The sequence below is a fragment of the Panthera tigris genome, chromosome F2 (genome assembly GCF_018350195.1).
Source record: "Panthera tigris isolate Pti1 chromosome F2, P.tigris_Pti1_mat1.1, whole genome shotgun sequence".
NCBI classification, from domain to species: domain Eukaryota; kingdom Metazoa; phylum Chordata; class Mammalia; order Carnivora; family Felidae; genus Panthera; species Panthera tigris.
The window spans coordinates 648,360-674,911 of NC_056676.1; the positions used below are offsets into that span (position 1 = coordinate 648,360).

General features: G+C 38.9%; 1 protein-coding gene and 2 pseudogenes across 2 annotated transcripts in view; 1 reads left to right on the forward strand and 2 right to left on the reverse strand.

The window, feature by feature from the left end:
- The window catches only part of SPIDR (scaffold protein involved in DNA repair), a 487,708-nt gene that overhangs the window by 69,560 nt on the left and 391,596 nt on the right, over positions 1-26,552 (forward strand). The window lies entirely within an intron of this gene.
- LOC102962247 lies at positions 9,971-11,009 on the reverse strand (annotated as a pseudogene).
- On the reverse strand, positions 11,294-12,725 carry LOC102961959 (annotated as a pseudogene).

The following is a 26,552-nucleotide window of genomic DNA, read 5'->3' on the forward strand; positions in this document are numbered from 1 at the left end:
ACTTTCCAACACTGTGTTAAACAACAGCGGTGAGAGTGGACATCCCTGTCGTGTTCCTGAATGCAGGGGGAAAGCTCTCAGTTTTTCCCCATTGAGGATGATATTAGCTGTAGGCTTTTCATAAATGGCTTTTATGATGTTTAAGTATGTTCCTTCTATCCAGACTTTCTCGAGAGTTTTTATTAAGAAAGATGCTGAATTTTGTCAAATGCTTTTTCTGCATTGATTGACAAGATCATAGGGTGCTTTTCTTTAATTAATGTGACGTATCACGTTGATTGATTTGCTAATGTTGAACCAGCCCTGCAGCCCAGGAATGAATTCCACTTGATCATGGTGAATAATTCTTTTTATACGCTGTTGAATTCAATTTGCTAGTATCTTGTTGAGAATTTTTGCATCCATATTCATCAGGGATATTGGCCTGTAGTTCTCTTTTTTTGCTGGGTCTCTGTCTGGTTTGGGAATCAAAGTAATGCTGGCTTCATAGAATGAGTCTGGGAGTTTTCCTTCCCTTTCTATTTTTTGGAACAGCTTGAGAAGGATAGGTATTATCTCTGCTTTAATGTCTGGTAGAATTCCCCAGGGAAGCCATCTGGTCCTGGACTCTTATTTGTCGGGAGATTTTTGATGACTGATTCAGTTCCTTCACTGGTTCTGGGTCTGTTCAAGTTTTCTATTTCTTCCTGTTTGAGTTTTGGAAGTGTGTGGGTGCTTAGGAATTTGTCCATTTCTTCCAGGTTGTCCAGTTTGTTGGCATATAATTTTTCATAGTATTCCCTGATAATTGTTTGTGTTTATGAGGGATTGGTTGTAATAATTCCATTTTCATTCATGATTTTATCTATTTGGGTCATCTCCCTTTTCTTTTTGAGAAGCCTGGCTAGAGGCTTATCAATTTTGTTTATTTTTCCAAAAAAACAAGTCTTGGTTTCATTGATCTGCTCTACTGTTTTTTTAGATTCTACATTGTTTATTTTTCTCTGATCTTTATTATTTCTCTTCTGCTGGCTTTGGGGTGTCTTTGCTGTTCTGCTTGTAGTTCCTTTAGGTGTGCTGTTAGATTTTGTATTTGGGATTTTTCTTGTTTCTTGAGATAGGCCTGGATTGCAATGTATTTTCCTCTCAGGACTGCCTTTGCTGCATCCCAAAGCATTTGGATTGTTGTATTTTCATTTTCACTTGTTTCCTTACATTTTTAAATTTCTTCTCTAATTGCCTGGTTGACCCACTCATTCTTTAGTAGGGTGTTCTTTAACCTCCATGCTTTTGGAGGTTTTCCAGACTTTTTTCTGTGGTCGATTTCAAGCTTCATAGCATTGTGGTCTAAAAGTATGCATGGTATGATTTCAATTCTTGTATACTTATGAAGGGCTGTTTTGTGACCCAGTATGTGATCTGTCTTGGAGAGTGTTCCATGTGCACTCGAGAAGAAAGTATATTCTGTTACTTTGGTTTGCAGAGTTTTAAATATATCTGTCAAGTCCATCTGATCCAATGTATCATTCAGGGCCCTTGTTTCTTTATTGACCGTGTGTCCAGATGATCTATCCATTTCTGTAAGTGGAGTGTTAAAGTCCCCTGCAATTACCACATTCTTATCAATAAGGTTGCTTATGTTTGTGAGTAATTGTTTTATATATTTGGGGGCTCCGGTATTCGGCGCATAGACATTTATAATTGTTAGCTCTTCCTGATGGATAGACCCTGTAATTATTATATAATGCCCTTCTTCATCTCTTGTTACAGCCTTTAATTTAAAGTCTAGTTTGTCTGATAGAAGTATGGCTACTCCAGCTTTCTTTTGACATCCAGTAGCATGATAGATAGTTCTCCATCCCCTCACTTTCAATCTGAAGGTGTCCTCAGGTCTAAAATGAGTCTCTTGTAGACAGCAAATAGATGGGTCTTGTTTTTTTATCCATTCTGATACCCTGCGTCTTTTGGTTGGAGCATTTAGTCCGTTTACATTCAGTGTTATTACTGAAAGATATGGATTTAGAGTCACTGTGATATCTATAGGTTTCATGCTTGTAGTGATGTCTGTGGTACTTTGTGGTCCTTGCAACATTTCACTCACAGAGTCCCCCTTAGGATCTCTTGCAGGACTGGTTTTGTGGTGATGAATTCCTTCAGTTTTTGTTTGTTTGGAAAAACCTTTATCTCTCCTTCTATTCTGAATGACAGACTTGATGGGTAAAGGATTCTTGGCTGCATATTTTTTTCTGTTCATCACATTGAAAATTTCCTGCCATTCCTTTCTGGCGTGCCAAGTTTCAGTAGATAGGTCTGCTACTACCCTTACATGTCTACCTTTGTATGTTAGGGCCCATTTATCCCTAGCTGCTTTCAGAATTCTCTCTTTATCCTTGTATTTTGCCAGTTTCACTATGATATGCCATGCAGAAGATTGATTCAAGTTATGTCTGAAGGGAGTTATCTGTGCCTCTTGGATTTCAATGCCTGTTTCCTTCCCCAGATCAGGGAAGTTCTCAGCTATGATTTGTTCAAGTACACCTTCAGCCCCTTGCTCTTCTGGAATTCCTATGATACGGATACTGTTCCGTTTGATTGCATCACTTAATTCTCTAATTTTCTCCCCTCGTACTCCTGGATTTTTTTTTATCTCTCTTTTTCTCAGCTTCCTCTTTTTCCATGATTTTATCTTCTAATTCACCTGTTCTCCCCTCTGCCTCTTCAATCCGTGCTGTAGCCACCTTTTGTTTTGCACATTTATAGCCTTTTTCAATTCATCATGACTATTTGTTAGTCCCTTGATCTCTGTAGCAGTAGATTCTGTGCTTTCCTCTATGCTTTTTTCAAGCCCAGCGATTAATTTTATGACTATTATTCTAAATTCTTGTTTAGTTACATTTCTTGAATCGGTTTTGATCAACTCATTAGCTGTCACTACTTCCTGGAATTTCTTTTGAGAAGAATTCTTCCGTTTCATCATTTTGGGTAGTTTTCTGTCCCTTATGTGTTTTAAAAGCTTGTTGTGTGCTCTGCACCTGTGAGCACTGCTATATTAAAGGAGGGTCATGCACTGTCCAGGGCCTGGCCCCTCAGGAGGTGTTTTTTCGGAGATTGTTACTTGCTCTCTGTTGTTGTCACTTTGGTTATTTTATTGCCCTACATAGTGATATTTTGGACCCTACAGCAGGTGTGCTTTGATTTGTTCCTTGGAGTAGTCCTGTAAAGGAAAACAGATAGACAAACACGAGACCAAAACACACAAACACACAAACAAATAACACAAACAAATAAACAAAAACAAAAAACTAAAGATGAAAAGCAAAAACCCAAAAGCACTGAGTGCAAGTAAAGAAGAGGGTGGAGGCGGTGCTGATGGAAGAGCACATATAAAGAGAGAAATGACAGGAGCTGGGCGGGAGGATAAACGTTGACTAGGCAGAGAGACTAAAGTGCTTAATCCAGGGAGAGAGAAAGGAAAATAAGGAAGGAGGCGGGGAAAACAAAACGAAGAGAAAGCTACCCAGACAGAGAAACCATATGGCTTGATTGTTCCAGAGAGAGAGAAAGGAGTGTAAAGAAGGAGGTGTAGAACATGTGTAAGACAGTGGATTAAATATGTCTGTTTAGACAGACAGTAACCAGAGTAACCAGCCTAGGGGAGGGAAGAGATAAGGAGGAGAATGGGGGGCGGGTGGGGTGGGGAGAATATATCTACATATCAAGAATTGATCTAGAGTCAATCCAGGCCATGCTGCAGAGTTTGTCGGGAGTAGCTGTCTGCATGGTCTGTGCTGCTCAGGTGGATATGCAGTTACCCAGTGCGAAGGGGCGTGGTTTGGCGTAATCTGGACCCACCTCCACTATGGTCCCGGGAGTGATCCCTGAGTCCCATCCTTGGTGGTGGTGGTGGTGGTGGTAGTGGTGGTGGTGGGTTGGGGGGTGGAGAATGGTGATTCCCCAGTCTCTTCTCATTGGAGCCAGACCCGGTGAGTCGTCCTCACTGTGCCGGGGGTGCAGACAGGGTGGTCCTTCTCTCTCCACCAACTCCCTGACCCTGTGCTTGGCTAGGATTCAAAGTCCCGCTCCGTGCGCTCAGACACTGGGGAAGCACCTCTCAGTACTGCCATATGTGGTCCCCCCGGCTGGCTTTGTCTGTGCTGAGGCACTTCAGGGAGGACCGCCTTCTCCTACTGCAGACTGAGAGCCACTGCCCTCGCCGCCGCAAGCCCCTGGAGTGGCGGAGGCAGGCAGGCTTTGTCTTTTCCCACAGCACTTCAGGGAGACGGCAGCCTTTTCCTCTTGAAGACTGCACCCTTGGCCCAGCCACTGCACCCTGGGTGGCAGACGCAGGCGGGTTCTGTACTATTGTGCAGCCCTCCAGGGAGGGAACCACTTTTCCCAACTGCAGACTGAGCCCCTGACCTACCACCACGCCCAGGCCCCTGGCTCCCCTCCTCCCCAGGCGCAGGAACAGGGAGCCGGCCCCAGTCCGAAAAAAGCCCCGCAGTTAGAGATCGGATCCCTCTCAGTCTCAGTGCCAGTCTTTCTCCTGTCTAGATAAGGTCCTGCACTTCCCTAGCCACTCTTTCTCTTCCCTTTGTCTCTCTGCAGAAGGGGGTCCCTCCCCTCCATGCCCATGCGGCCTTTTTTTTATATCCCCCAGTTCGCAATCACCCACCTATCTTTTTTTAGCTTTCCCGTTTTCTTCCTAGTAGATTCAGTCTCTTTTCCTCTTTTCCACCAGGCTGTGGTGTTCAAAGTCCTTTGGCTTCTACACTTCTTTGTTTGAGAGATGTGGGAAGAATGGATCCCCCTACTTGTCTGCCATGTTGGCCCCTGCTTATGTCTAAATTTTTATTAAGTTATAATTGACATATTCCATTATATAACTTTTAGGTGTGCAACATAATGATTCTAAATTTGTGTATATTGTGAAGTGATCACAACCATGTCTAGTTAACATCTGTCACCATGTATGTAGAAAAAAACCTTTTTTTCTTGTGATAAGGACTTTGAAGATTTACTTTTAGCAACTTTCAAATATACAGTACAACATTACTAACTGTAGTCAACACATTATACATTACATCCCCATAATTCATTATTTTATACCTGAAAACTTAAACCTTTACTGCTTTTTCCCACCCAAAGTGCTGCCTGTGGCAACCACCAGCCTATTCTTTGTATCTGTGAGCTTGATGATGTTTTTTGTTTTTTAAAATTCCACATAGAAGACTTAGTATTTGTCTTTCTCTCTTTGTTTCACTTAACATAATGGCCTCACAGTCCATCCATGTTGTCACAAATAACAGGATTTCCTTTTTTTGTGAACACTATTCCATTGTATATACATACCACATCTTTATCCATTCATCTGTTGATGGATAGATTGCATCCATATTTTGTCTACTGAAAATAACGATGCAGTGAAAGTTGGGGTGGCATATATTTTTTCCAATTAGTGGTTTTTGTTTTCTTCACATAAATACCCAAGAGTGGAATTTCTGGACCATATGGTGATCTGTTTTTAATTTTTTGAGGAACTTCCATACTGTTTTCCATAGTGCCTGTACCAATTTGGATTCTTGGCCAACAGTGCACAAGGGTTTCTTTCCTTTTTTTACACGTTCTTGACAATACTGTAAAACCTTGGGTTGCAAGTAACTTGTCCTGCAAGTGTTTTGCAAGATGATCAAACATTTCTAATAAATTTTAACTTGATAAACAAGCAAGTCTTGAAACATGAGTAGTAGATGACACCGAATTTTACATGATCACAACTGAGCCAGTGGTTCTTCTCTCTTTCTCACTGAGGGATTGTGGGTGATCGTCTCCCATGCTTGGATGCTCAGTCTCAGGCTGCAGTGTTTGGCAGAAATCAGTGGTTTTTCAGAACGTTGGAAGGTACCCACAACTGGTACTAGTGTGTTTTTTGTCACTTCAAAGCACTTATGGGTAGCCCCTTACTTTTGTGTACAAGAGTAAGCTTAGGAATGCTCTGCTTCATTCTAGGTCAGGCTGCCTGCAGATGTAGACCCTTTCCTCTGCTGCCTTATTGCCAGTTACATTAAGTACAGTATATGACAAGAGTTTATTAATACTGCATTGTAGTCAACATGCATGTGAGCATATACAATGGCCCCCATGCAGAAAAAGGTTGAAAAGAAAGGCGGAAGAAGGAGATGATTATGGTGGAAGTTAATAAGGAAATCATTGAGAAGTACAAATGATGTATGTGAGCAGCCAAAATTATAAGATTTTATAAGAAGTCTACGTCTGCATCTAGTCTACAGAAGAGGAAGAGAAGAAGGCAGACGAATCCCTCACTTCAAATGAGATTAGGGAGATGTATAAAATGTGGGAAACAGTGCAAAATTTTGTAGAAAAGCACCACCCAAATAAGGCCGTAGAAGTGTGAATGATGAATCTGTTTAATGACAATGCTATGTTACATTTACACGAAATCTTCAAAAGGAGGCAAAAGGAAGTATCATTGAATAGGTTCCTTGCTAAAGTTACATGAAAAGAAAAAGTTTCCATCAAGCCAATAGATAGCAGTGATTCTGTTAGTGAAAGTTGTCCTACACAATAATCCACCTCTTTTGTCTCCCTCACACCACCCACGAAAGTTTTTAAAGGTAAGTGCAGGCTAATTTGTTTATTTTCCTTTATATTTTGTATTTTGTTTTTTATTTTGTATTACAGTATTGTAATCATTTTTATATGAATATTTTTGGGCTGTAGATTGAATCATCTGAGTTCTTATGGGGAAATTGCTTTGATATATAAGTGCTTTATTAGAGGCATGTTTCTGGAACAAAGTATGCTTGCAAACCAAGATTTTACTGTACTTCTTATTGTTTGTATTGATTATAGCCATTCTAACAGGTATGAGGTGATACCTCATTGTGGTTTTGATGTGTATTTCCCTGATAATGAGTGATGATGAGCATCTTTTCATGTGTCTCTTGGCCATCAGTATGTTCTTTGGAAAAATGCTCAGTTTTTAGTCAGGTTGTTTTTCTACTATTGAGTTGTATGAATTCTTTATATGTTTGGATATTAACCTTTATGAAATACGGGATTTACCACTTAGTGTATTGCCTTTTCATTTTATGGATGGTTTCCTTTGCTGTGCAGATGATTTTTAGCATGATACAGTTGTACCTGTTCATTTTTGCTTTTGTTGCCTTTACTCTTACAGTCAGATCCAAAAACTCAAAGGCCAAGACCAGTATCGAATAGTGTACCATGTTTGTTTTCTTCTAGGAGTCTTACAGTTTCAGGTCTCACATTCAAGTTTTTAATCCATTTTGAGTTGATTTTTGTGTATGATGTAAGATTGTAGGTCTAATTTCATTCTTTTGCATGTGGTGGTCATTTCCCCACAATCATTTATTGAAGGGAATGTCTATCCTTTCCCTGTTCTATATTCTTGACATTTTTGTTGTAAGTTAATTGATTAGTTGACCACATATACCTGGGTCTAATTCTGGGCTCTCTCTGATGTGGTCTCTTCATCCATGTGTCTGTTTTTAAGTCAACACTATACTGTTTTGATTATACCTTCAGCCCCTGGTCTCTCTTCTTCTAGAATTCCTATGATACAGATATTGTTCCGTTTGATTGCATCACTTAGTTCTCTAATTCTCCCTTCATACTCCTGGATTTTTTTCTCTCTCTTTTTCTCAGCTTCCTCTTTTTCCATGATTTTATCTTCTAATTCACCTATTCTCTCCTCTCCCTCTTCAATCCATGCTATGGCAGCCTCCATTTTATTTTGCATCTCATTTATAGCATTTTTTAATTCTTCATCACTATTTTTTAGTCCCTTGATCTCTGTAGCAATAGATTCTCTGCTGTCTTTTATGCTTTTTTCAAGCCCAGCAATTAATTTTATGACTATTTAAAAAAAATTTTTTTTAATGTTTATTTATTTTTGAGACAGGGAGAGACAGAGCATGAACAGGGGGAGGGTCAGAGAGAAGGAGATACAGAATCTGAAACAGGCTCCAGGCTCTGATCTGTCAGCACAGAGCCCAACGCGGGGCTCGAACTCACGGACCGCGAGATCATGGCCTGACCCGAAGTCAGCCGCTTAACCAACTGAGCCACCCAGGCGCCCCTCAGCTTTTCACTATTGAGTATGATGTTAGTAGGGCTTGTCATACAGCCTTCATTATGTTCAGGTACATAACATATACCCACTTTATTATTTTTATCATAAATGGATGTTGAATTCTGTCATGTTATTTCTACATCTTTTGAGATGATCATAGGATTTTTGTTTTCTTTTGTTTATATGATATATCATGTTGATTAATTAGTAGATGTTGAACCACCTTGCATCCCTGAAACAATACCCACTTGATTGTAGTGAATGAGAACTTTAATGTATTGTTGAATTTGGTTTGCTAATATTTTACTGAGAATTTTTGCATCTACATTCATTAGGGATGTTGTCCTATAACTGTCTTGTGGTATTCTTGTGTAGTGTTTGTATCAGGGTAATACTGACTGTGTAAAATGAGTTTGAAAGTATACCTATCACTTCTATTTTTTTGAAAGAGTTTGAGAAATATTTGGTAGAATTTACCAGTGAAGGCATCTGGTCTTGGACTTTTGTTTGTTGGGAGATTTTTGATTACTGATTCAATCTCTTTACTAGTAATCAGTCTGTTAAAATTTTTTATTTCTTCATGATTCAGTCTTGGATGGTTGAATGTTTTTCTAGGAATTTATCCATTTCTTCTAGGTTGTAAAATTTGTTGGCATATAATTGTTCCTTGTAGTAGTTTGTGCTTGTTTGTATTTAGTTGTAACTTCTGAGTTTGAGTCCTCTTTTTTTTTTTTTTTTTTTTTTGTTGTTGCTGAGTTTTGCTAAAGGTTTGCCAATTTTATTTATCTTTTCACAGAACCAGCTCTTAGTTTCATTGATCATATCTATTTAACTTCTATCCACTCTGTTGTTTCCTTTCTTCTACTAACTTTGCACCTAACTTGTTCTTATTTTTCTGGTTCCATAAAGTGTAATGTTAGGTTGTTTATTTTAGATTTTTCATCTTTCTTGAGATTAGTATTTATCTCTGTGAACTTTCTTTGAACTACTTTTGCTATATCCCATAAGTTTTGGTACGTTGTATTTCCATTTTCAGTTGTCTCGAGGTATCTTATTATTTCTCCTTTAATTTCTTCATTGACCCATTCGTTGTTCAGTAGAATGTTGTAATATCCACATATTTGTCAATTTTCCAGTTTTCTTTTTGTAACTGATTTTTAGTTTCATACTATTGTGGTTGGAAAAAAATGATTGATATAATTTCAATCTTCTTAAATTTAGTAGAACTTGTTTTGTGGCCTAAAATATGATCTATTCTGGAGGTTGTTCCAAATGCACTTGAGAAGAATGTGTATTCTGCTGCCCTGGGTAGAATATTCTGTATATATCTGTTCAATTAATCTGGTAAATGTGTTGTGTAAGTCCAGTGTTTCCTTATTGATCTGTCTGGATGATCTGTTATAAAAATCAGGTATGAAAGTTCCATACTATTAATGAATTGCTGTCTGTTTCTCCCTTTAGGTCTATTAATACTTGCTTTATATATTTAGATGCTTCTAGTTTGGGTGCACAAATATTTACAAACGTGACATCTTTTTTATGGATAGATCCCTCTCCCATTATCTAATGCCTTTTTGTTTATTTTTTTATTATAATCTTTGCTTTAAAGTCTATTTTATCTAAGGATAGTTACTCCAGCTTTCATTTTGTTTCCATTTACATGGAATATCTTTTTAATCCCTTTACTTTCAGTCTGTGTATGTCCTTATCTGAAATGAGTCTCTTGTAGGCAGTATATAGAGGTGCCCCCCTCCCCGCTTTTAACCCATTTAGCCACTCTTGTCTTTTGATTGTAGAATTTAGCCCATTTGTATTTAAAGTAATTATGATGGGTATGTGCTTATTGCCATTTTGTTCATTGTTTTCTAGCTGTTTTGTAGTTTCTCTTTTTCTGTTCCTTTCTTCTCTTGGTTTTTTCCTTTGTGGTTTGTAATTTTGTTAGTGGTATGCTTAGATTCTTTTCTCACAAAACTGTTTGGTTGCCACAGCTGGAGCCTGGGTCCTCTGCATGGAGACTCTAGTATGGGTCTTTACAAGCTGGTCAGTGAATTCCTTATTGATAGGGAGACTTGGTGAACACAGCCTCTTTCCAGAGGTCAGGAGTGAGCTAGCAGTAGGTCTTGGAAATGGCATCAAAAGTGGCCTTGGTGAAGTTGCCCAGAGTGGCAGTGTAGCCTCTGGCCAGGATGTAGCAGTTGTCAATACCAGCCATCATCAGTAGCTTCTTGGGCATGGGCTGAGACAATACCAGTGCCTCTGGGGTCAGGGCTGAGGTGCACCAGCACAAAGCCACAGCGGCCAGTCACCTTGCATGGGATAGTGCGGGATTGCGGGTCTTGTTCCCCCAGTAGCCTTGCTGCATGAGGATGTTGGATCACTTGACCGGGATGATGGCCCTACAGATGGCAGTAGCTACCTCCTTAGAGCACTTAACATCCAGCTCAATGTGTCCATTATAATCTCTGATGGCAGCAAATGCCTAGAACCTAGTCTGCTTACTGGCAGGAGTCTGCTTTTGCATGGGCAGAATCTTCAAAATTCAACCTTAAGGGATGTCCCCAGGAAGATAATGATCTCAGATTCCTTGATGGGCAGGGAGAAGAGATAGATCTCCTCCAGGGACTCAGTCTTCATGTTTGTGACCAGGTGGCCCAGGTTGGTGATGAGCAACCACTCCTCGTCCTCTGTGAGTTCCATGGCCTCGTCCCTGGTCCAGTTGCTGCAGCTGAAACTTCCATGGAAGCCACTGCGACCTCCCATTCCAGGGCCCCTAGCCCCTTTTAGAGCACTGACATCATCTGCCATTTGTTTGCTTGGAGAAGAATCTCCTTTCTCACAGTTTTTTGGAAATCAACTATAGATTTTTGTTTGGTGGTTCCCATGAGGCTTAGTATATTAACCTCCATTTGTAACTGTATTTTAAGTTGATAACTTAAGTTTAAATGCATTCGAAAACTCCTCATTTTTACTTCCTCTACCCCATGTTTTATGGTTTTGATGTCACATTTTACATACTTTTATCTTGTGTATTCCTTAACTAATCATTATAGTTATTTTTACTACTTTTGCCTTTTAACCTTTATGTTAGCTTTATGAGTGATAAATCCACCATTTTTACCATGTGTTTACCTTTACTAATGAGAGTTATACTTTCATATCTTTTCTTTCTTTCTTTTTTTTTAATTTATCAAAATAGTTTTCTTTTAAAAAGCTCCCACTGCTGACAGCCCCACTGGCTGGCTCTCCATCATCTCCCTCCCCAGCCTGGACATAGCTGGAGGGGTCCTGAGCGGCCCAAGTGCCTTTGCATCTTTCCTACCCAGGACATCTTGGAGGGCAGGAAGGAGAGTGCCCTGAGGTCCATAGTGGATGGATGCTTGTCTTCATGACTATTCCATGCCCAGGATGTAGTTGATGGCTACACCAGGCCAATGATGACAGGCTACCAGGCTACCAAGTATTGAAGCCAATCCAGCAGTTGCCCATACATGATGTGAGGCCTCTCCCAGTGGGTGCTGAACATCCTTTTGAGGTTCACCTTCTCTTTGCAGTGGGACATGTCTGCTTATTTCCCATAATGCACCAGCCAAGGATGCAGAACTCCTGGAATACGTGATTGCAAGACAGCTTATATATGTTCTTGATGACACATTCTTCACTGACATCCACAAAGATCTGCTGCCCACACACGGCACATACACTGTCAGAGAGGTGTTTAATAGGCATGCCCAACTCACTATAGAACCCTACGGTAGATGCCATGTAATCTGAACATGTTTCTGCAGAGTCTTCTTCAAGTACCCCATAGTAGTGGCCACTGAAGAGGAGAGAAATGCCAAAGTCCATGGCATCTTCTGATTTGATTTTGAATAATAAGTTGAGATCAAAGAGGGTAAACATGAAGCCACATAGCCAACAATGATGGCGGTATAGCTGCTTTTATAGATTAATAGGAACCGCTTACAAACTAACCTTGGAGTTGTCTGTACTAGCAATGCAGATGGTGGCAGTGTTGGAGGTTGAGGTTGGAGGAGTGTTGCCGGGGAACGGGAGCTGGAAGAGGTTGATATGTCAGACCTCTCCCCAGAGGAGCAGTGGAGGATTGAGCACACATGTGTGTATACCGAGTACTGTGGCCATGAAGCCATGCACACTGAAATGATCCTCATCCTCGTGGCTACTTTGGTGGTGGCTCAGCTGCTCCTGGTGCAGTGGAAACAAACACTTTTGCTCCTACTAAATGGTGACCCTTTTTCAGATGTGGGTTGTTCCCCTTCTATTTCACAGTGAAACTGCATAGGTGGAGGTTCCTAATGATATGGATCTTGTTCTCTGCTGTCACAGCTTTTGTCGCCTTCCAAGCCACCTGAGAACTGCTGGTACAGACAACCCCAAGGTTGATTTCATATATTTTCTTGTTTTGAATTTGCACTTTTTATTTTCAGCTTAAAAAAGTCCTGTTAACATTTATTGTAATGCTGGTTTAGATTAAGTCTTTTAGGTTTTCTTTGTCTGGGAAACTCTTTATCTCTCCAATTCTGAATGATCATTTTGCTGGTAGAGTGTTTTGCTTGGAAGTTTATTTCCTTTCAGCACTTTGAATATATCTGGCTTGAATAGTTTCTGCTGAAAAATCTGCTTATAGTCTGGGTTGTGTTTTGTTTTTGTTTTAGTTTTTTTGTACTTATAGTTTTCTCTTGCTGCTTTTAAGATTATCTCTCTCCCTGTCTTTAACTTTTGACATTTTAATTATAAAGTGTCTTGGTGTGGATCTCTTTGGGTTCATCTTATTTGGAACTTTCTGGGCTTTCTGGACCAAGATGTCTCTTTCCTTCTCTGGGCTAGGGAAATTTTCAGCCATTATTTCTTCAAATAAGTTTTCTACCCTTTTCTCTGTCATCTCCTTCTGCAACAGATATAATGTGAATGTTAGTCTGTTTTCCAATTACTTCCTGAGGCTGTCTTCACTTTTTTTCATTCTCTTTTTGCTGCTCTGATTGGGTGATCTCCAGTGCCCTGTCTTGAGTTCAGTTGATTCCTCTGCTTTATTCAGTCTGCTGCTGAACCCCTCTGGTGCATTTTTTTTGGTTCAGTTATTGCATTCTTCAGTTCTATGACTTTCGTTTGGTTCTTTCTTATATTTTCTAACGCTTTTTTTGACATTCTGACTTCAAAAAAGTGTTTATTCTTCTCCCAAGTTCAGTAAGTATCTTTATGATTATTACTTTGAATTCTTTATCAGGTAACTTACCTACCTCTGTTTCATAAGGATTCTTTTCTGAGGCTTTATCTTAATTTTTCACTTACAACACATTCCTGTTTCTTCATTTTGCTGTGTATTAGCTGAAACAGTCACCTCTCCCAGTCTTGAAGGAATGGTCTCTTGTAGGAAATGAACTTTGACATTCAACCTTATCCTAGTCCTTTGTTGTCTCTTGATTTTTTTATGATTGTCCAAACAGCCTAATTTATTTTATTTATTTTTTAATTTTTTATACGCTTCATGCCCAGCACAGAATCCAACACTAAGCTTGAACTCATGATGCTGAAATCAAGACCAGAGCTGAGATGCTCAAGAGTCAGATGCTCAACTGCCTGAGCCAACCAGGTGCCCCCAGCCTAACTTATTTTTAATAAGTTACTCAGGATGTGCCAAGACTGGTCAGTTCCCATAGGGGAATATCTCAGCTAGCACAAAATCCAGGCTGATTGGAAGCCAGATCTTTAGGCAGGAGCTTTTCAAGTATGCAAATATAGACAGTTCTGAGGGACCACAAGTGTAAGCCTTCCTGGCCACCAGAGCAGGAGATCTATAGTAGTCCTCTAGATAGCAGTTGTAAAACTCAATACTCCAGGCTAGTGTATAAGCTTCCTTTGGGGAGATACTGGCAAGCTGTAGTGAGGGAGAGGGAGGGCCGAATGATGGTGTCCACCTACTTATGTTCTGTTTGAGTCCGTATCCTCTAGATGTATGTCAACCTTGAATTTGTTCATCAGTCTAAAGCACCAGGACAAGCAAATAGGTCTCTTTTAACAGACTGGGGGTTTTATTCTATTGTTTATACAGTGCCCTGTGGGTTGGCACCCTGCCAAGAACTGCCCCTCAAATTGTTAAAAGTCCCATGAGACTCAGGAATAAAGGGCCCCCCGGCCAGAGTCAGAGCCTGACCAGAGCCAAGCATTCAAGGGCCCTGCCCTGTGTGGCAGCCATAAACACCGGGACACCAGATACAAGAAGTGGGACACAAACACATGTAAGAGCTCCCTTCTAAAAGACTGTTGCTCTGGATTGCAACAGAAGGCGAGCATGAATATAGCACCTGCCTTCTGAGATATCTGGTAAGGTTTGCAGTCAGCCCTTAGATGTGTGTTTAATTAGCAGCCTGTCCCTCAGGCTGCAGCTCTGATGATATGCTTATAGGCCTCTTTCATAGATGGACTTAGCTCCTGGGTCTGTTGCCTCTTGCTGTGCCCTGAGCTGTTTAAGAACTCTTTCACCATTGGTTATAGTCTTATGAAACCTGTGAACATAAGCCCCATTGGCCACTTGAAGCAGGTGATGTAGACATATTCCCAGGCAGCAGCTGTAAAGGTGCCAGACAAGAATATAAGCTTCTCTCTGAGAAGCTGGTATCTGAGAGATACCAGTAAGCTAGAGCAAGGCAGAGGGAGAATACAAAGATTGTACCCAATGGCTTTTGTTTCCTGAAAGCATGTCTATAGGGACCTACATGTATATTAGACCAGAAACCTGTCCCTCAAGCCAAAGCTCCTGGACAAGCAAATAGACCACTTTCTCAGAAACACTAGTGTGTGTTTTACTCTGCTATGTGTGCAGAGCCCTCAGGGTAGTATTCTACCAAGAACTGCCTCCAATTGTAGAGTGCCTTGGGATCTAGGAACACAAACCTCCTTGACCATAAGAGCCAGGCTATCAAGGAGCACCCCTGGGGTGCAACTACAAAAACTGAGGCACCAGATGTGTGTAAAAACTCCCCTTCAGGAGATAGTAGTGCTGCAGAGAGTGGAAGAGTGAGTGTGCTAAGATGGTACCCTCTAAGGAAAAAGAAAAATGGCTCCTAATGGCTTTAGCAAGGTGGAGGGAGAGCACACAGATGAGCAACAAGTAGAGAGAGCACAAGTAGAGCAACAACTACTTGTTGGAGGTTTAAAATGGCACTCACCATGAACAAAAAAATTCTAGTGTTAAAAAAATAAGAAAGGAACTTTGCTTTATAGCAGGGTTGAGGGAGTACTTAAAAATGGCACCCAGCAGCAGCGCTTCCCTATTTTGAGAGTATCCCAGTAGGCCCCAGCCCCTCGGATGACACTCAAAGATTAGCAAATGTATTTCTTTGACATCGGGTCTGGGTGCTTTTCAAACAGCTGTGTCTGGGCTGGGTGGTGGGGTGAGTGAGTCTGAGCATGAGCACTTTAGGAGATGTTTCTCAGTTTGGTACAGCTCTGTCGGTCTTGTGGATCCAAGTCCAGTTGTTTGTCAAAGCCACGTTTTATCATCTCTCAGATGCAAGTCTGAAGAGTTGGGGTACCTGATGTGGGATATGAACCACTGGCTCCTCAGGGAGAAGCTTTGGGTTTCTTAGTTCCCTCCCAATTTTGGTTTGCTGCACTGGGGTCAGGTTTATGGCAAGACTGCATCACTGCCTCTCCCACCCACTTAGTGTGGCTACGTCATTATTTTAGCAGGCCTTTTCCCTTCAGGGGGAAATTGACAAGTTGATTGTGAAACTTGTAGAGCAGTGTTGAAGAATTACAAAGTGGATGGCTTATACTACCTGAAGTAATCAAGATAGCGATAGTATAAATGATATACAGATAGTGGCTAAAGATATACAGATAGCTCAGTGGAACAGAAGAGAGAGCTGAAAATTATTTTTGATGAAGAAAGCAATCCAATGGGGTAAAACAAAGGCTTTTAAATAAATAATGCCAGAGCAATTGAATATTCATATAAATAAAGTCACCTTGACCCCCTATCTCACGTGAATACATAAAAGTTAAGATGGATCATAGATCAAAATGTAAAAGTTCAGCCATTAAACTTCTAGGAGAAAAGGTAGAGAATAGCAAAGCTTTCTTTGGTAGGCTACAAAAAGCACAAGTATTTTTTTTAAAAAAAGCACTGTAGATTAAAATCCATCACAACAAAAAAAAATTTTAGCACCATTAACAGATAGAGAAAATAATAAACATTTATCTGTAAAGCACTTGTATCCAGACTGTACAGAGAACCCCTACAACAATAAAAGGACTACTTGATCCACTGGAGAAATATTACAACAGATGCTTCGTAAATGATGCTATGTGCATAGTCAGTGAGTATAATGGACTTCAACATATGAATTTTGGGGGGACACATTTCAGCCCATAGCAGTTTTATAAAGAGAAATAAAAAAATAATATTATTTTTTAAGTTTGTATTTAAATTCTAGTTGTTAATATACAGTGTAATATTAGTTTTAGGTGTCCAGTGTAGTGACTCAACACTTACATACAGTACCCGGTACTCATCACAAGTACACTCCTTAATACCCATGCCCCTGCCCACCTGCCCTCAGGTAATCACCAGTTTGTTCTCTATAGTTAAGAGTCTGTTTCTTGGATTTTCTCTCTTTTTTTTTTTCCTTTTGCTCATATTTTTTGTTTCTTAAATTCCACATTTGAGTGAAATCATATGGTATTTGTGTTTCTTTGACTGACTTATTTTGCTTAGCATAATACTCTCTAGTTCCATCCATGTAGTTGCAAATGGCAAGATTTCATTTTTTTTAAGGTTGAATAATCCGTGTGTGTGTGTGTGTATGTGTGTATGTATGTATGCGCATACATACTGCATCTTCTTTACCCATTCACCAGTCGATGGACACTTGGGCTGTTTCTATGATTTGGCTAATATAGATAATGTTGCTGTAAACATTGGGGTGCATGTATCCCTTTGAATTAGTGTTTTTTCTATTCTTTGGGTAAATGCTAGTAGTGCAATTGCTGGATCATAGGGTAGTTCTACTTTTAACTTTTTGAGAAACCTCCATACTGTTTTCTAGAGTGGTGCACCAATTTGCATTCCCACCAACAGTGCAGGGATGTACTTCACATCCTTGCCAAAACCTGTTGTTACTTGTGTTGTTGATTTTAGCCCTTCTGATAGGTGTGAGGTGATATCTCATTGTAGTTTTGATAAACAGAGAACTGGTTATTCTTAAGTATATGAGTTTTCAGTTAGAGTGTTGGGTTGGGAATGTACAGTGGAAGGATGCCTGGGTGGCTCAGTCAGTTAGCCTCCAACTCTTGATTTCAGCTCAGGTCATGATCTCACAGTTTGTGAGATAAAACCCCACTCCGGGCTCTGTGCTGACAGCCTGCTTTTGGGATTCTCTCTCTCTGCCCCTCCCCCACTCATACCCTGTTCTCTCTAAACATAAAAAAAAAACAACATTAAAAAAATGTACAGTGGGTTGTTGATGTCGCTTGGAGTGTTTGGGAAAGAACACAGCATTGGATGCTGATTTGGAGAGCAGTTGCTTAGAGGTACTATATTAAAATGAAAAGAACATAACGGGGGACACCTGGGTGTCTCAGTCCATTAAGTGTGGGGCTCTTCACTTCGGCTGAGGTCATGATCTCATGGTTTGTGGGTTTGACCCCCCACGTTGGGGTCCCTGCTGACAGCACAAAGCCTGCTTGGGATTCTCTTTCCCTCTCTCTCTGCCCCTCCCCACTAGTGTGCTCTGTCTCTCTCAAAATAAATAAACTTAAAGAATAAAGAACATAAGGAAATTTCTTTTTCTCTTCAGTCTGAATCTATATTTTTGGGAGCAAGAGGAAAAAATAGCATAAATAATGTAAAAATTCTTAGAATGTATGAAGAATTGAGCCCACAAGAGAAATTAGAATAATAAGATTTGTTATTCATGGATTTATTTCAGTAGTTTTTTCACAGTTTATTTTTCCTTTTTCAAATGCCAGCAATTTTTAAAACATTAATTATAATGAAAATGTTTTTCAGATTATAAATGTTTTGGGAAGGATTTACCTACTTCTGATTAAACAAACTTTTTGAGGTACCAAAGCCAAAAAGACATCTTCTGTGGTGCTCCAGAAAAATCCCACCCCTCCCTTTTTCCCTTGCTGCTCTAGTTACGACAGCTATGACTGAGGCATCTGGGATTTGTGCTCTTTCCATAAGACTGGAAGACTCTGCCAGTCTTGGTTCCCCTGATGTGCTGATTTAGGAGCACTGTCTTTTTCTGTTTTTCCTTAAACGCCTCTGAGACCTCTAGGTTGTTGAACTTTCCATGGCTCTCAGCTCTATTTCAGAGGTTATCCAAGGAGAAGAAAGGCAGCTTCTTGTAGAACTAAAGTTGATAATAAGATGATGGTCAAATGACTTTACTATCTCTCTTCTTTTGACCATTTCTGTATCTTTGCACAAAAGAATTAAGCTACATCCACTCACTTTCTTTTATACAATAAAGTGCAAGTGTTTGCTTTCCATCTGAATGAACCCTTTTCCAGTAGTACAGCATTTAAATATAAATTTAAGAACTGGTCCCAGGTTCACCAAATTAAAGACTAACTTAGCTGACTGTTTATCCTTAGAACAATCACACTATGGATTTTATTTTCCTAAACATTCTGGGTTTTTCAGGTATTGCCTTCTGAGAGGGCTGGAAAGGGCTGCCTGTTATGGTTTAAAAGAGGAGATTCCAGGGCTCTGCTGCTATGACTACAATTTAAAACTAGCCCTTCAGCAGACAGCTGGAGAAACTAATCACTGAGCGGAGTAAGCTGGAGCTGACAATAAGTGTCAAAGAAGTTAGGGTAGAACGAGTGGAGGCAATTACTAGTGATATATGGGACACTCATTAACACTAGTGCCACCTTCTGAATTTGAAATTATTATTCTACTTTTTGAAGTTCTTTTTATGAAATCCTATGTGTACCCCTTCATTCAGAAAGTCCTCTGATGTCAGGTCATTTAGTCTGATATAAGGCAATTGGTTTATTTCTAAAGGTTAGTACTTAATCTATATAAATGGTGAAAAACATTATTTCGTAATCATCAGTTTTAGTTGTTAGCACTCCAGTTGCTCCTGACTTTCTTTAAAAAATAAATAATATACTGGGGTCAATGAGATGATTATATTTTTTGTCTCAAGTAAAAGTATGTTAGTTGTTTAATATCAAAATGATAAATATATAACACATATTAAAATAGTACTTTAATTATTAAAGTTGCTTATCTCACCAAGGAGATGGTGCAGGTCACTGGCCATAAGTAGCCTTTCAGTTAAGAACAATAGTGTAAGACTTTATCCATTTCTTTTTTCTTATTTTGTAATATCAACTGTAATGTCTCCTCTTTCATTTCTAATTTTATTTATTTGAGTCTAGTTAAAGGTTTGCCAGTTATTTATATTTTAAGCAAATCAGCTTTTAATTTTATTGATCCTTTCTGTTGTTTTTCTGGTCCCTGTCTTATTTATTTCTGCTCTGATTTTTTATGATTTCCTTCTCCCAACTTTGGGCTTAATTTGTTGCTCTTTATTTAATTCCCTAATGTTTAAAGTTAGATTGTTTATTTGAGATCTGATTTTTTAATATATGAGTTTATTGCTATAAAATATCCTCTCAGAACTGCTTTTGCTGATCCCACAAAATTTGAATCATTGTATTTTAATTTTCATTTGTTTTGAGATAACTTTTTGTTTCCTTTTTGCTTTCTTCTTTGACTCATTGGTTGTTTAGAAATGTGCTGTTTAGTTTCCACATATTTGAAGATCTACTCACTTTCTTCTGGTTGATTTCTAATTTTATACCTTGTGGTCAGAGAAGACCACAACTATCTTCTCTGATAGTTGGTATGATTTCAGTGTTCTTAAATTTGCTAAGATTAGTTTTGTGGCTTATTATTTGATGTATCCTGGAGAATGTTCCATGTTCAGTTGAGAAGAATATGTATTCTGCTCTGTTGAGTGGAATGTTCTACATGAGTCTGTTAAGTCTATTTATTCTAAAATATGGTTCAATTCCAGTGTTTCCTTGATTTTCTTTCTGGATGATCTATCCATTGTCAATAGTGGGGTCTTGAAGTCCCCTACTATTATTGTATTGTCTATTTCTCTCTTAAGATCCTGTTAGTATTTGCTTAAGTATTTTTTGTGCTTACACATTGGGAACATATATATTAATGGTTGTTACATCTTCTTGATGTGTTGATCCATTTATTATATACTGTCATTCTTTGTCTCTTGTTACCGTTTTGGCTTGAAGTCTATTTTATGTGATATAAATATGGTTACAAATATGGCTACACCCACTTTGTTTTGGTTATCATTTGCTTGGAGTACCATTTTTCAGCTCTTCACTTTGAGTGTTTGTCTTTTCAACTCAAATGAGTCTCCTGAAGGCATCATATATTTGGGCTGTTTTTTGTTGTTTTTTTTTTTTTTTTTTTTTCTTTTTTAAATCCATCCAACTAGTCAGTGCCTTTTGATTGGTGACTTTAATCCATTTACACTTATGGTAATTATTGATGTATGAGGACTTACGCTGTCATTTTATGTTTTGTGTTTGGTTGTTTCATATATTCATTCTTTCTTTTTCTTTGTGTTTCTGTTTACTTTTAAGTTGGTGGTTTTCTAAGATGATTTCTCAGAGTATCCCCCTTTTTTACATTTTGTGTCTTTGCTCTAGATATTTGTTTTGTGGTTACCATGAGGTTTGTATAAAATATCTCATAGGTAAAATAATCCTTTTTCTGATGATGACAATTTATCTGTCTTTTTATTTTTTTTTAATGTTTATTTTTGAGAGAGAGTGAGAGGGAGCAAGCGAGTGTGCATATGAGCAGGGAAGGGGCGGGGTGGCATGCGGTGGGAAGAGGAGAAAGAATCCCAAGCAGACTCTGTGCTATCAGTGCAGCGCTTGATGCAGGGTTTGATCCAGTGAACTGTGAGATCATGACCTAAGCGGAAATTAAGAGTCGGCTTCTTAACTGACTGAGCCACCCAGACACCCCTCTTCATTTTTCTATACAAATTACATCACTTTTCTTCTCCTCTTTTAATTTTGTTGCAACAAATTATCCCTTTTTATGCTTTTGAATTTGTTACTAAATGTAGTAGCTATAATTATTGTTAATAATGTTTTCCCTTCAACATGTATGCTGTAATTGTTTAATGCCCTATTCTAAAACAGAGTTAAAATGTTCTGGTTCTGTCTGTTTATCACCTTTCTCAAATTTGGGGATCCTTTGTCTTTTATTTCAGGTGGAAAAGCTCCTTTCAACATTTCTTGTAAGGCAAATTTAATTGTGGTGAACTTCTACAGTTTTTGTCTGGGAAGTCCTACATTTCTCCTTCATATCTGAAGCATAACTTTGCTGGATAGAGTATTTTTGCCTGTCAGTTTTTATTTTTCAATACTTTGGAATATGTCACTCTACTTTCTCCTGGCCTGTAGGGTTTCTTTTTTTCTTTTTTCTTTTTTAATTTTTATTATTATTATTATTTAATGTTTATTTTTGAGAGACAGAGTGTGAGCAGGGAGGGACAGAGAGAGAGGGAGACACAGAATCCGAAGCAGGCTTCAGGCTCTGAGCTGTCAGCACAGAGCCTGACATGGAGCTCGAACTCAAAAACCATAAGATCATGACCTAAGCCGAAGTTGGACGCTCAACCAGCGGAGCCACCCAGGCACCCCGTGACCTGTAGAGTTTCTGATGAGAAATCTCATAGTCTAGTGGGGGGTTCGTTTGTAGGTTAATTTTTTTTCCCCCCTGGCTGCCTTTAAGATTCTTTGTTTATTATTAACTTTTTACGGTTTCATAATAATGTGTCTTGGAGAAGGTCTCTTATATTGAGATAGTAAGATGATCTTTTAGCTTTGTGGACTGTTTATTTCTACTTGTAGTTTCTCAGGTTTAGTAAATTTTCAACTGTTTTAAAAATAACCTCTCTGGGGAGCCTGGGTATCTCAGTTGGTTAGGCGATCGACTTTAGCTCAGGTCATGATCTTGCAGTTCATGGGTTCAAACCCCGTGTCGGGCTCTGTGCTGACAGCTCAGAGCCTGGAGTCCGCTTCAAATTCTGTGTTTCTCTCTGTCTGTCTCTCCCCCACTAGTGCTCTCTCTCTCTTTCTCTCTCTATCTTGAAAATGAACACTAAATTTTTTTTTTCTTTTAAATAGACCCTCTTCCTCCTTCTAGTATACATTTTATTCTGTTTTTAATTTTAGAGAGAGAGAGCACAAACGGTGGAGAGGGCAAGAGGGAAAGAGAGATCTTAAGCAGGCTACGTGCTCAGCATAGAGCTTGACACAGGGATCGGTGCCATGACTGTGGGATCATGACCTGAGCCAAAATCAAGAGTTGGATGCTCAACCAACTGAGCCACCTAGGCACCCCCATTTTATTCTAATGTTAGCTCTCCTAATGGAGTCTGATAGTTCTTCTAGGATTTCCTCATTAAAAAAAATTTTTAGTTCTCTTTCTTCTACCTGAATCATTTCTAGATTCCTGTCTTCCAGAGAGCTTAGTCTCTCTTCCATCTCATCTGCTCTATTACCAATGCTTTCTAATGCATTCTTCTCATTGATTGAGTTCTTCATCTTAAGAATTTCTCTTGGTTCTTTTATAGGATTTTAATCTCTTTGGTAAAGTACTTCTGTTTATTAATTTTATTGACATCTGAGTTCCGTTATTGCCTTTCTGACTTTTCTTGTAGTTTATTGATTTCTTCATTATAGCTATTCTGAAATTTCTATTAGATCCCATTCTTACATGACTTTGTGTTTGGTTGTTGTGGAATTGGTGTTTTATGTTTGTGATACCATATTGCTGTGATTTTTCATTATGTTTCATAAAATGTGCCTCTCCCAGTGCATTTGAAGTAGTGAACACCTTTTTAAAAAATATTTATTTATTTTGAGAGGGAGAGAGCAAGTGAGCAGGGGAGATGCAGAGAGAGGGAGAGAGAATCCCAAGCAGGCTCCATGCTGTTCGTGCAGAGCCAGATGCAGGGCTTGAACCTCCAAACCCTGAGATCATGACCTGAGCTGAAACCAAGAGTTGGATGCTTAACCAACTGAGCCATCCAGGCACTCTAAAAGTAGTGAACACCTTTCTTATACAGGTAAAGTTTTGTTTTTGCTTTAATTTTTAACAATTTAACAGGTTGGCATTCAGAAGCTTTTCTGCAGTCAGGTGGCACTATAGCACAAGTTTTTGTTTCTCTTACCTGGCGTGGCTTCTGGCTATATTTGGGAACATGTTTTCCACCCCTATCCCCTCTGCCATAAGGTCACTAGCACCCTTCTCATTTCTTGTGCTGCTGGGGTCTCAAGGCTGCAGGCCCAGTCCCAATTCCAGGGTTGCTGGGGTCATGGGCATGGGGATAAGGGAGTCACTGGCCAGCTACCACTGCTAGGGATACCAGGGTCAAAGGCACTGGGGTCATGGGCACTGCCACTCCTGGAATCACTGGGGTCACCAGGTGCTGCTTCTGCTCTTCTCCAAGTTCTGCTGCCTCCACAGGTCCAATCCACCCATATTCAGATGTACATGTGTATAGATCTCTCAATTCTGGCATGCTGTGCCAAGGATCCTTTGTTGGTCTATGGAGATACTACTGGTTGTATATTGAAGGAGGGAGACAAAGGGAAAGACTCATGGCACAATGATGCTGATGTTACTCAGAACCTTTTTGTTTTCTTGATAACGTTCTTAGAAGCAAAAATATATATATATATATATATATATATATATATATATATATATATATATATATTTTAAGCCCAGTTTTTATCTATTTTTTCTCCTGTTGCTCACGCTTTTGGTGTCATATCTAAGAATTTGTTGCCAAATTCACAGTCTTGAAGATTTACAGCTGTGTTTTTTCCCTAAGAGTTTTATAGTTTTTTCTCATATAGTTAGGTAATTGGTCCATTTTGAGTTAATTTTTGTGTGTTGTGTGAGGCAGGGATCCACCTTCATTCTTCCCTGTGAAAATCCTACTGTCCAAGCACCATTTGTTGAAAAGACTATTCTTTTCATTGTTGAAAAGACTTTTCTTGCACTGAAAAGTCATGAACCCCTTGTTGATAAAATCATTTGGCGTAGATGTATTGGTTTGTTTTTGGACTCTCATTTCTGTTTAATAAAACAATAAAACAGTCTGTATATCCTTATGCCAGAACCAGAATGTTTTGATTACTTGTACCTGTATAGTAAGTTTTGAAATTGAGAAGTATGAGTCCTCTAAGTTTGTTCTTCTTTTCAATATTATTTTGGTTATTCAGGGCCTGTAGCAATTCCATATGAATTTGAGAACCAGCTTTCCCATTTAGGTGAAAAAGGCTATTGGAAGTTTTAGGGATTGCATTTAATGTATATATCATTTTGGGTAATAGTGCCATTTTAACAGTATTAAATTATCCAATCCATGAACATGGAGTGTCTTAACATTTGTTTAGATCTCCTTGATTTTTTTCCAGCAATGTTTTTTTAAATTTTTTTTAATGTTTATTTATTTTTGAGAGAGAGCGCATGCGCCCGTGCGCACAAGCTGGGGAGGGGCGGAGAGAGAGGGAGACACAGAATCCAACGCAGGCTGTAGACTCTGAGCTGTCAGCACACCAACTGTAAGATCATGACCTGAGCCAAAGTCGAATGCTTAACCAACTGAGTCACCCAGGCACCCCTCCAGCAATATTTTTTTAATTTTCAAATGTATATATAGGCCTTTTACCTCATTGTTTAAATTTATTTCTCATGTATTCTTTCTGATACCCTTTTTTTATGGATTTTTAGGATTTTCTGTATACAAGATTATGCCACCAGCAAATAAGAGAGTTCTGTTCTGTTTGCCATTTATTTCTTTTTTCATGTTTGCTTTGGTTAGAATATCCAGTACAACATTGAATAGAAGTAGCAAAATGGTCATTTTTACCTCATTCCTCACCCAAGGGGAAAGCTTTCAGTTTTTCTCTATTGGATATGATATTGCTTTTGAGTTTTTTATAAATATTCTATATCTGGATGAGGAAGTTTCTTTTTTTTTTTTTTTTTTTAACATTTATTCATTTTTTGAGAGATAGAGAGAGACCGAGTATGAGCAGGGGAGGGGCCAAGGGAGAGGGAGACACAGACCCAAAGCATGCTCCAGGCTCTGAGCTTTCAGCACAGAGCCCAACGTGGGGCTCAAACTCAAGAACCGTGAGATCATGACCTGAGCCGAAGTCGGATGCTCAACCAACTGAGCCACCCAGGTACCCTGAGGAAGTTCCTTTTTATTCCTAGATTCTTTTTAATCATGAAAGGGTGTTGGATTTTGTAAAGTGCTTTTTCTACATTAATTGAAATGATCATGTTACTTTACCCCCTTCATTCCATTGATGTAGTGTATTACATTAATTGTTTTTCATATATATACCACTCTTTGATTGCTGGGATGGATCTCGCATGATCATCGTGCATATTCTTTCAGTATGGTGCTGGATTTATTTTTAAGGGATATTAATCTGTAGTTTTCTTTTTCTGTGATAGGGTCTCTGTATGGCCTTTGTATCAGGGTAATTCTGGTCTTATAGAGTAAGTTAGGAAGTTTTCCTTCCTTTTCTGTTTTCTGAAGGGGTTTAGAAGGATTGGTGTTGTTAATTCTTCTTTAAGTGTTTGGTAGAAATAATAACCAGTGAAGCCATCTAGGCCTTGCATTTCTTAACAGGAGCACTTTTTGATTATTGATTTAACTTCTACTTGTTATAATTCTGCTTAGATTTTTCTGTTGAGTTAGTTTTCATTTGGTGGTGTGTATGTTTCTAGGAATTTGTCCATCTCTTATAGATTATCTAACTTGGTGTACAGCTTGTTCGTGGTATTCTTTTTTTTTTTTTTTTTTTTTTTTGGAGAGACAGTGCAAGTAGGGGAGAAGGAAGGGCAGAGGGAGAGATAGAATCCCAAGCAGGTTTCATGCTCAGCACAGAGCCTGATGCAGGGCTCTATCCCATGGCCCTGGGATCATGACCTGAAGCGAAATCAAGAGTCAGATGCTCTACTGACTGAGCTAACCAGGTGTCCTGATTCATGGTATTCTCTTATAATTCATTTTATTTCTTTGAGATTGGTAGTACTTCTCCCATTTTCATTTCTGATTTATTTGCTTTTTTGTCTTTATTTGATTTATTTAGGGTGATCTAGCTGAATTTTGTCATTTTTAATGATCTTCTAAAGAATCAACTTTTGGTGTCATTAATTCTATTTTTTTTTCTATTTTAATTTCCTCTAATATAATCTTTATTATTTTTCCTTCTGCTAACCTTGGGTTTAGTGTGCTCTTCTGTTTCTAGTTCCTTAAGATACAAAGTTAGATTATTTATTTCACATCTTTATTCTTCTTTTTCTTAAATGCAGACATTGCAGTGCTAAATCTCCCATGAA